Source organism: Brassica napus, chromosome A10 (assembly GCF_020379485.1).
Source record: "Brassica napus cultivar Da-Ae chromosome A10, Da-Ae, whole genome shotgun sequence".
In the NCBI taxonomy this organism is placed as follows: Eukaryota; Viridiplantae; Streptophyta; class Magnoliopsida; order Brassicales; family Brassicaceae; genus Brassica; species Brassica napus.
The window spans coordinates 5,787,125-5,798,121 of NC_063443.1; the positions used below are offsets into that span (position 1 = coordinate 5,787,125).

At 44.8% G+C, this 10,997-nt stretch overlaps 1 non-coding gene across 1 annotated transcript; it reads right to left on the reverse strand.

The window, feature by feature from the left end:
- Positions 1-4,546: 4,546 nt before the first annotated feature.
- On the reverse strand, positions 4,547-4,653 carry LOC125579651. Its single transcript, XR_007317711.1, has one exon. It is a non-coding gene; the product is annotated as a small nucleolar RNA R71 (small nucleolar RNA).
- Positions 4,654-10,997: the final 6,344 nt, after the last annotated feature.

Genomic DNA, 10,997 nt, shown 5'->3' on the forward strand with positions numbered 1-10,997 from the left:
CGAATTCAGCTATCCCCCTCTCTAAAAAGGGGGGGGGGAGTGGGTGCGTATACTCGTATACTCCCACTTAGAAAAATCTTCATTATTGTAATCGAGTTTTTAGAAACTTCAAAAACTTTTACTACAATATACGTTGTCCTTTTTATCGAAAACGTTTACGCTTCAGTAAAATACAAAAGAAACTTTCAGGACACGCCTGAAAACGTTAAGACTCTTGTCTGCGGCCCCATCCGGCCCAAAAATCGTAAAGATTATCATCTTTCAAACAGACAAAAATACATGTACAATCCTCGAAATAACTGCGAGACGTCGCAAAAAGTTAAAATTCAAGGATAATACTAACAAATTGTCCGAACGCGACTACCAAACATCTTACGCCCCGTTCGTCGATTGGCCCCGACGAACACGCTAGCCGTCTTAAACAAACGCAATTCGATCACTCTTTTGATCTTCAAAACGTCCAGCACAAGGAGAAAAGCGCGCTACAACAAAAATCCGAAATTTTGGTTTAGCACTTCCAGTTGACTTTGAGAAGGTGCTCGATTCGTACCATACAAGTCATATAAGCCGAGAACCTATCGCGGACTTTAAATCGGTACGAGTCAGGAAGAAATCGCAACAGGAAAAACGATAGCCGGCTAGTCACCGCACAAACCTTAACCGAAAGTAAACCTAGGTCTTGCCCTAAACCCAACGCACTGGTCTCAAACATCTCAAGGCATGATATCTAAAAGATACGAGATCCTAAACCATGTCTCTCCGTTCGTATCTCAATGTTCTCGAAAATCGTAAAGGTGGGTAATTCTTACGAAAATCACGAACGAACCAACAGATTGGACGTCTTATCGGAATTGAATATGAGACGACAACTCATATTTACTTCGAACCACCTCGGGAAAAACTCGAAAAATGAAACATTCATCATCTATATAAACCGTGTAAAGCGGCAAGGGGATTCGAAGCCACCAACGGCCAGTCCCGATAAGCAATATAAACGGCCAAAAAGGGCCCATACAAATCTCTCGGCCACACACGGCCATAAACATAAAACAGAAAGACGAACATCTTTCTTTCGATAACTACTCCACCGCTCATAATCCAAAGTCAAAGTCCCCGGACAACGAAGCACCGAACGCATCCGCGGGACGATCCTCTTCCTCGCCACCATCGGGAAACCCGGTCGAAACCTCCTCGGTATCAGGGGAAACCGGGATGGAATCCCCGAACCCTTGAATCCGCTCGTCGATCAGAGGGATAAGCGCCTCAGCGTGGGCATGTTCATTCATCCCACTCTTCATCAAGCTCATTTCGTCCTCGAACGCGTAGTCATCGGCTTGCGTCCTCCAAAGACGTCCGACCGAACCGCGGCACTCACGAAAGTCACCCACCGAGGTAAAGGCATTCTTGAGGTTCCCATACTCAACCTGGAATTGAGAGGCACGAGTCTTCATCACCTCGACGATTTCCCTTTTGCCCTTCCTTTCCGCTTTGCGGATAGCCCGCACATGATCACGAGTAAGTTGCCCCTCTCGCTCCAACATCTCGCCTTGCACGCGAGCGAGATCCCGCTCCGCTTTCTCCGCTTTGAAGCGGTAGACCATGGCTTCTCTATGGCCCGCCTCAATGGCCGAGCCCAGCAAACTCAGGCCATGCAAAATCGATTGACATGGTATAAATATATACATAGGACAATCACCAAAAAATTCTCAAAAAAAACTAACCCCATTGATGATGCGAGATCCTTCCGCAACGACTCTCGGCCTCGCCGATTCCTTCGTAGGAGGAGGAGCATCGAAACCTGGTCGCAGATCAGCAAAGAAATCATCAAAATCCGGAATAGGGACCTCGCTCGAACCACTCCCATCGCCGTAAGCAAGGTTCGGATCCCATCCTGGAAGCATAGAGTCATCCATCGAAAACTCTATGTCGCCAAGATCGACATCTTTTCCCTTCCAAGAGCTCGACTCCGGCACAGCTCTTGGAGCTTCGACGGGATTCTGGTCGTCATGTTCGGAGTCACTTCCCGTGTTCGCAGCCGAAGCAGGTCTGGGTTGCACGAATCTCAATGCCCTCCGAACCCTCTTCGGCGTAAAAGAAGTCCAGAAGAAAGGACCGTTCCTGAGAAGATCTCTCACCGCAATGATGTCCTCAGGGAACGGAGCAAGAGGGTTGATGAAGGGACGATCATTCGGCAACCTCCGGAACAGTGGAATGCAACTCTCTTCGACGGACGCAGCGTCTATAAAAACAAAGAAAAAGAACTTCTTCCACGAGTTGAAGTTCGAAATGAACTTCTTAACCACTGACATAAATTTCCGAGGGACCAACCTATGCTTATCCGTATCTGTGACAAGTTGGAGCCTCAAAAGCGCTTCATAATGATCGACGGAAAGGGAAAGACCATGCTCGTAGCTTAGGATCAGGATCCCAATGAGATGCTGAATGGCGAGGGGAGTCAACTGACTTATCGCAACTTCGAAACGGTCCAACACTCAGACGAGAATTTCGGGTATTGGGAACCATAGGCGACAACGCACGACGAACGCCTCATAGCAAGTGAAGTAACCCTCTGGAGGGCTGTTAGCGCATTCCCCGCGGCAGGGAACCCGGAACTCCACAGCATCCGGGATATGGTAGAACGATCGCATGATCGCGAGAAACTCGTCGGTACTCCTGCTTGCATCCCCTTTCTCGACTCCACGATGGATCAGGACCGGGAACGACTTCTCCTTGGCAGGGGTCAACGAGCCATAATGAGCAACCCACCATGCCTCGTTCTCGGCAGGATGTACCGAGTGAGGCACAAACTCCATCTTCGGAACGATGAGCTCTTCATAAGCACTCGCGGACGAAGACCCTTTTTTCACAATCTTTTTCTTGCTCGACATCTTTACACTTCTCTTGAGAAAATAGAGGAAAAGGGTGGAGAGAAAGATAGAAAGTTTTTCTTAAGAAAGATCTTATAGAAAGACAAGAAAAGTCAAAAAAAACTATGAAACAAGTTACCTCCCTTCTTATAGGCATGAGGATTTACTATTCAAGCTCGGACTTTCGGATAATAATTCCATCCAACACGCCTAACTTACCAAACATGCCTAACCGCACGCTAGGATCCTACGGTGCATGATCCTAACGGGCTGGGGGGCTAACTGTTGGGGTCAAAAACGGTCACGACGGAATTACCACCCGAAAATCCTCGGAGATCGTATTTCCGAAAGAGATAGTAAAAAGAAGGATACAACTTTCGTAAAGTATAACCAATACGAAGTTTGTACGAAGAAGTATCCTTTGAGATTCAAACCAAACAAACCAAGCTCGGTCACCACGCATACACGCCGTCCGGTCGCTATGCAGCAACCAAACCCGAGCCAAGCTCGGTCGCTACGTAGCGACCGAGCGCGAGCCCAAGCTCGGTCGCTACGTAGCGACCGAGCTCAAGCCAAAGCTCGGTCGCTACGTAGCGACCGAGCGCTCATCCTGCTCGGTCGCTACGTAGCGACCGGGCTCGAGCCGAAGTTCGGTCGCTGTGTAGCGATTGAACTCTTCCGGACATCAACAGACATCAATCCATGCATTCTCGTCAAATCTTCGAACGCTATCTCCCGAAGACCGTAGCAAGCTCAGACCATGTTTTCCGCTATTCCAATTCATCGATCAAGCTTCGCGGATGAGAAACCGCGGAAAATTCGTAGTAAATGTGTCGAGTCGGATGACGGCCCAAAGGGACCTAAAACACGACTCGAGGCCCATCCTACGATTTCCTAACCCAAAACCCGTAAACCGCAGCACGGTTTACGCTTGGCCCACGAGGAAGGATAAATGTCAAGTTTTCGCGGATAAATACGGAAGTTTTGAAGATAATTGTGAAGATCGGGAAAAATGGAATATCTCCATTTTTATGCTATGATGGTTTAAGGGCAGAAGAGTAAAAGCGTAAACCGACCTTGGAGCTAGTATACAAGGAGTCCTAGGCGAGGAGCATGAAGGAGAACTTTTTCAGAGCAAACTTAGTACTTAGAGCGATTTAGGCAATTTTTCCGTTTTTGTTATTTCGAGCTGCGACTCAATTAGGTTTAGCCGTCTTAGGGTTGCTAGAACTAGGAATCTCGCCGACAGCTCTCGAGCCCAGGCTTATACCTTGTTGTAAACGCTCATACGCAAATTCGGAATAAGATCTTCTTTGCTCTCTTTTTCGATTTATTATTCTTTATCGTTGTTATTCTCGTGTCCTGATTGCTTGACGTGTGGTAATTAGCAGATATCCGGGTCCTCTGGGAAATTAGGGTTTTCCTAGTTTCCTTATTTAAACGGAAATCGATAGTGTGAATTTCGGTTCCCACACTATTTGGAACGGTTCGAGGATCAAATCGCTGCTATTCGGATGGAAGGAGTCCCCGAAGATTACCTGCTGTGCAAACTCTTCAGATACACGCTGAATGGAGAAGCGATGCACTGGCTTAGGTAGCAACCCACAGGATCTTTAACATCCTGGAGCGACATCAAGAATGCTTTCTTACGAAACTTATTCGATGAGGCGCGCGCTGAAGAACTTCGGAACAAAATTTCCACATTCTTGCAGAAGGCTGGAGAGTCCTTCAAAGATGCGTGGATTAGATTTAGGTTCTTCCAATGAGACTGTCAACACCATGGATTTAACGAAGTGCAGCTGCTAAGCACTTTCTTCCGAGGTCTCGCCTTATAGTATCAAATGGCCCTTGATACGGCGAGTGAAGGAAACTTCACTACTCGGAATCCGTTGGAAGCTGTGAGACTTATCGAAAACCTTGCTAACAGCAGCAGCACCAAAAACACTGACTCTGAATGGAAGAAGTCTGTAGCCTCTATCGGGAAGGAACAGATAGACGAAGTAAGAGCTAAGTTAGATGTGGTACACGAGCTTCTTAGGAAGCAAGTCTGTTCAGCTGAAGGAGAAGTAGCAGATACGGAAGGAGAAGAAAATGTGAATTACATCGGAGGTACCGGATTCCAGAAATTTGGAAACCAGGGCGGAAACAGAAACTTCTTTGGAAATGGCCAAAGAAGTAACCAAAATTCACAATTCCAAAAACCCTTCAACAACAGCAAGAGCTACTCGAACTCTTACTACCAAAATCCACCACCCAGACTCAGGAAAGCAAGATCGAAGAGATGCTTGATCGAGTACTGTTGGGACAACAACAAATCACCGTGGATTTCAACGGTAAGATAGACTCTGCCTACAACAATCTGAACACCAAAATCGAGACCTTAGGGACTCAGGTGAGAAAACTTGAAACCCAAGTAATTCAGACGGGCGAGACTATAAAGAGGCAAGAAGCTTTCGCTAGAGAGGCAGGAGCCGACAAAGGAAAACACCACGTAAATGCCATCAGAGATGATGATTTCTGGCAAGTGGTGAGAAATGAAAAGTTTGAGGAAGGAGATTTCAAAATCGAAAGCTCCATGAGTCTCAGCGGATCCCAATGGTGTCGACCGATGTCGATGAACTCGCATCGATCGACAGACCATGATGAAGATCGATGGACGGATTACTCCAGTCATCGATCGACATCGTCTGCCAAATCGACTGAATGCAATGCGGTTCGAATTCTAACTCATGAAGAATTTGCAGCTAAGCATCCTCACCCACCCTCCCCTTTCTATGATAAAATCGATCGATCGGTTGAGCCAACCATCGATCGACAGAGTGAGTCCAACGTCGATCATCACAACACACCTCCCATCGATCGACATGCACCTCTGACACACCGAGTGCGGTTACCCTCAATCGATAATGATTACATCAACGCACTCAGACCACCACCTAAACCATTAGCAAACCCACCCGAACCAAAACCCAACCCTTTAAATAATTCACCAGAATCTGTTCAAGAAGAACAAGAATCTGAAGGGAGAAGGTTAAGGATGAGACAGGAGAAGATTCCTAAAAACCTTAAGAGGGAAGCTAACGATAAGGAGATGGATGGTTTCACTAAACGAGTCCTCAGAATCCCAATCGAAAGACCTTTTGATGAAGCTTACTTCACACACCGGTTGTGGATGTTCTTCAGAGAAACAAAGGTAACTGAGGAGGACATTAGGAGAATGTTTCATCAAGTCAGAGAGAAGATGAAACACAGGATCACATTGACGACGAAGATTGATCCTGGGAAGTTTGCAATACCATGCGTAGTGAAGGGTGTTGAATTTCCCCATTCAATGTGTGACACATGAGCATCAGTTAGTATCCTCCCTAGGATCATGGCAGACCAGCTTGGTTTGACCATCGAACCCTCAACGGAATCCTTCACCTTCGTGGATCTTTCAGAGAAACGATCAGGAGGTATCATAAGAGATCTGGAGGTACAGATTGGTAATGCCCTTGTCCCTGTAGACTTTCATGTCCTAGACATCGAGCTTAACTGGAACTCTTCACTTCTGCTTGGAAGATCTTTCCTCGCTACAGTAGGAGCCGTATGTGACATGAACAAGAACAAATTGTGTCTAACGCTCATAGACCCAAACATCCACTACGACCCCATCCGACCTAAGAGAAAGGTCATTAATTCTGTGGATTATGGGAAAGAACTCGGCTTCATTGGCGCATGCCATTGTGGAGCAGATATGAATCGGAGTACGAAACGGAGTACTCAGAATCGATCGACACCCCAACCTTTCCATCGATCGATTCCAATGTGTCAACGGTGACCGATGACCGCAACAACACGTCACTCGACGTAATGCACCACCCAGTTGACCATTTCACTTCACCAAATCATTGTTACCAACATTTTGCCTTCCAACCTCCAAGCAAGAGAGGACATGATGATTATTCCATAGGCAGTTGGGCAGACAGTGGTTTCCATGAAAGTTTTGTAGTTGACACTGTAATTACTTCACCTAATGAGGAACATACCGAGGAATACGATGAGGATTACTGGAAAGAACGTGCAATAGAAATGTCTTTGCAGGATGAAAGACTTGAAACACATAAGTTCACCAACACGTTTCCAACATCATTCGACGCTGTGCACTCCATATCGGTCGATACCCACCCTCGTCCAGCAAAACAACCGCTCACATCGATCGACACCCGTAAAGGTACATCGATCAATATTCACGCCGCAGCGAAAATTCAGCAGCAGGAGAATATTCCCTCCCCAACTAGGTTTATAGATACCTATATAAATCGTTTTGCACCTCCGAAACCACCTACACACATCAGAGCAAACACACAAGCAAAAAAAATGACTACTCTTCCTTCTACATCAACAGAAAAATCCATGAAGAGCAATCATCTCAAGAACAAAAGTTCTGCACAAATTACACTGCCATCGATCGATGTAACTGTATCTACATCGATCGATACTACTCTAAACCCTAATCTTTCTATTTCTAAATTGAATGATTATGCAGACATTGATTACGGTTTTCTAACACCTGATGAATTTGATATTTTCAGGGACCCAGATGGCAACGCACGTGCAATGGATGGAATGATTTTACAAGTGTCCAGAGAGGACATAGCAGACATCCTTCAAGTAGCCGATGGACCTGAAAACCTATTCTCACAGCAATGTGGCACTCCAGACGTCATTCAAATAGATCCTAACAACCACGCAGGAGTCGCCACAACAGAGATCAGCCCAGATCTATCACGCCAACCAAAAGGGCAAGCATCAATCAACGGTACAATGCAGACATCGATCGACAGGGTATAACCAACGTCGATCGATAGGGATGAACCGACGTCGATCGACAGACGGTACTAATGTGGGAACTGCGCTTTCGACATGTACGGAGCCAGAAAGTTCACTTGGGAACAAAGGGACGAGTATGGAGTCTATAGAGATGAGCGTGGACACGCACGAGGCGTAGCTGGTGAGATGATACCTGTCACAAAGGACAACATCAGGAAAATACTGGAAATAGCATATCTTTTTGAGGAGAGCCACATCTGTCTTCCAGAACATGCCACTTCCTTCACACCCACAAGACTGGCACCAGAACTCTACACCAAAGATGAAATCGATGAGATGGTGTTTGGTATTTGTGGAACTCAGGAGAAACTGGGAGAAGAGCTCAAAACATTGGTAGATGATACACATCAGCCTTTGGATAGAGGCTACAATGAGCTTTTCAGATGTATGGCAGAAATGAGGACAAAAATTGAGAGTTTAAGTCAGCAACTTAAGAAGGAAGCTACGACCTTAGCATCGATCGACGCACCACATGCAACATCGATCGACGTCAGTCTTCCTACAGCTCAGGTTCCTGCAGAACCGCAATGTTCAACACAAAACAGGGATGAATGGGAAGTCTCATACATCGACACAAGGATAAACGACGTTTACTGCCCTCTCAACAACAACGTGGACTGGCTAAGCACTAAAATCGAGCTACTACAGCAAGATCTGGACACCATTCGCAAGAAGGACCAACAACCAGCCACATCGATCGACATGTGTACTTTCATATCGCTCGACGCCAAAGTCTCAGCCATGAACGAGAGGCTGAGGACTTACAAAGATATGCATGACCGTTTTATATCACCAGTCATGATAGATTTAAACAAATTGTCTAGTCAATTACGTCATGCCCAAAAGGATATTGAGAACATTACTAATCAAAGTTTTTTTCAGGCAAAATCAGCATCGATCGACAGGCTACGAGGACCTTGGATCGATGGCAAGAAACCTGTGGAGTTTTTTCCTTACACAGCAGCAGAGGTTGATAAGATCACATCCAAGATCTACACTGCTCTAGACACCATGGAGGAACGACTTGACAAACGCTGCGATCACATCTACTTTCCATTCGACAACAAAATCATTGGACTAGACAACCACGCAGAATGGCTACAGAAAGAAGTCAAAGCCATTCAGAGGCAACTCACAGCTCAACATCAGATATCAGCATCGATCGATAGGACAAAAGCGAAATCGATCGATCGCAACTCACCAAGATCGACCAACGAACACATAATCGCATCGATCGACGCCAAGTCTACACCAATCGGTGAGCAGCTGATACACAAGACGGTAGAATCAATGCAAAAGGAACTGACAGATCTTTCAGAATACGCCTATGTCAACATAGGCTGGCACCAGGTCAGCATTGACAACATTCAAGAAAGGCTACAGAACATCTCCAAAGTACTTGAGAAGATGGATGACAAATGGACAAGAAATGATGAGGCCACAAGAAGTTTCATTGCATCTTGGTCCAGAATGCGCAGAGATGACGTGGAAGCTTGCTTTCCAACAAGCAGCTTCTTCTCCACACAATAGCCAATCACTACCACAGTCAAGCTAAATGACTATAACCAAGCGCTGAGTGGGAGGCAACCCACTATTAGGTATTTTACTTTGGTTTTATTAGCTAGCATTTAATTTCTTTCGTTTTATTTCTTTCATATTTAGGAGACCCAAGTAGGAGGACCTGAATATCGACCGACGACGAGACGTCGACATCGTTCGACATTGGCAACCACACGACGATCGATGTAACACTTACCCATCGATCGATATCTAATCCGGTCAGATGTATCTTCCTTACTTGTTACATTTCGTACATTATAAACTATTCATCATAACTCCGGCTGAGTTACATTGGGACAGTGTAATTTAAGTCTGGGGGGAGATTTACTGATATAATTTATTTTATTCTTATGTAAAAAGGAATTTCAAATAAATTATGCTTAGGTATTGAAAATAGGGACTATAATCCTATATTGATTTAAACATGAATATCTAACCAATCTTTAGCACCATTATAGATTTACTGATTGCAGATAGCACTAAAGATGCTAAAGCGGATCAACCTATCAACTACACACTTACCTTGAACCGTATGAAGCAACCAAAGCTGATTTCCAACACTAAACCTGACATAACCGCTTGTCTTGGGGCTTGGTATACATGGGATCGGATTCTTCAGACAGTTCTGGAAGGTAACGCCTGGTTTAGATTATTTATCACATTTTCTCTCTCTAAATTTCGACACTAGATTAGTTAGTAAGTATTAAAAAAATAATAATAATAATAATAATAAAATAATAAAAAATATAAATAAGGTCTATTGTTTAATTAGGATGAGTCTGAACAGGACTTGGTGGCTAAAACCATTAAGGCTTGATTCATAAAGACTCAAATAAAAGAGTTCGAAACAGGACTTGGAGGCGGCAATCTTCAAGGCTCGCTTTCGCAAAGAACTCTTGGATATAGGTCAAAAAGAAGTGTACAGAACTTGGTGGCAACCACCATTAAGTTTTGATTCATGGAAGCCTGTCCAATCTTGGTCACTGATCCTGCAATCGAAGCAGACTTTAACGCAAGAGAGAAATTTAGAGAGAGAGAGAAACTAGGAACTAACTTTTACCTACAGCTCCAGATACCTGTCTGAAATCCTTGCATCCTGTGATCGATACTCCCAAGGTAAAGCATTCACTTATTATATATGCTAAGAAATGAAATCAGTAGAGGCGATGTCAGACGTGAATTGATGAGTTGTGTTATGTTAGAAATGGTTGCTAAGCTAGGATATTGCATAGTGTGCTTTTGTGATTAGGACTTTCTATGTTTTCTACTTTTCTAGGTATGTTTTCAGGTTCAGGTGCATTTCGGAGTAAAGCTATGACTTTGGAGCATTTTGGAGCTTAAAGGACATTTCACCGAGCTGACCACTTAGAGGTCGACGAGAGGAAGAATAATCGATCGATGCGCATCAGTGCTGACGATCGATATCAGGAAATGCCTCGACGGATGAAGATTAATATCGATCAATGTACACAAGTACCGTCGATCGATGTCGAGACACCAGACGCTGCATTTTGGATTCAGCAGACTTAAAAACCAAGGCCAAGCCAAATTACCAAAATGCCCTGACGAGTTTTTAACCTAGTAGAATATATACTGCCTAGTGTTTTTGACGGCAGAAGAACAGAGCTTTTTCTAGACCTAGTTTTGTTACAAGTTTCATCTATTCTATGAGTTTCTATTTATCTATTGCTTCGCTAT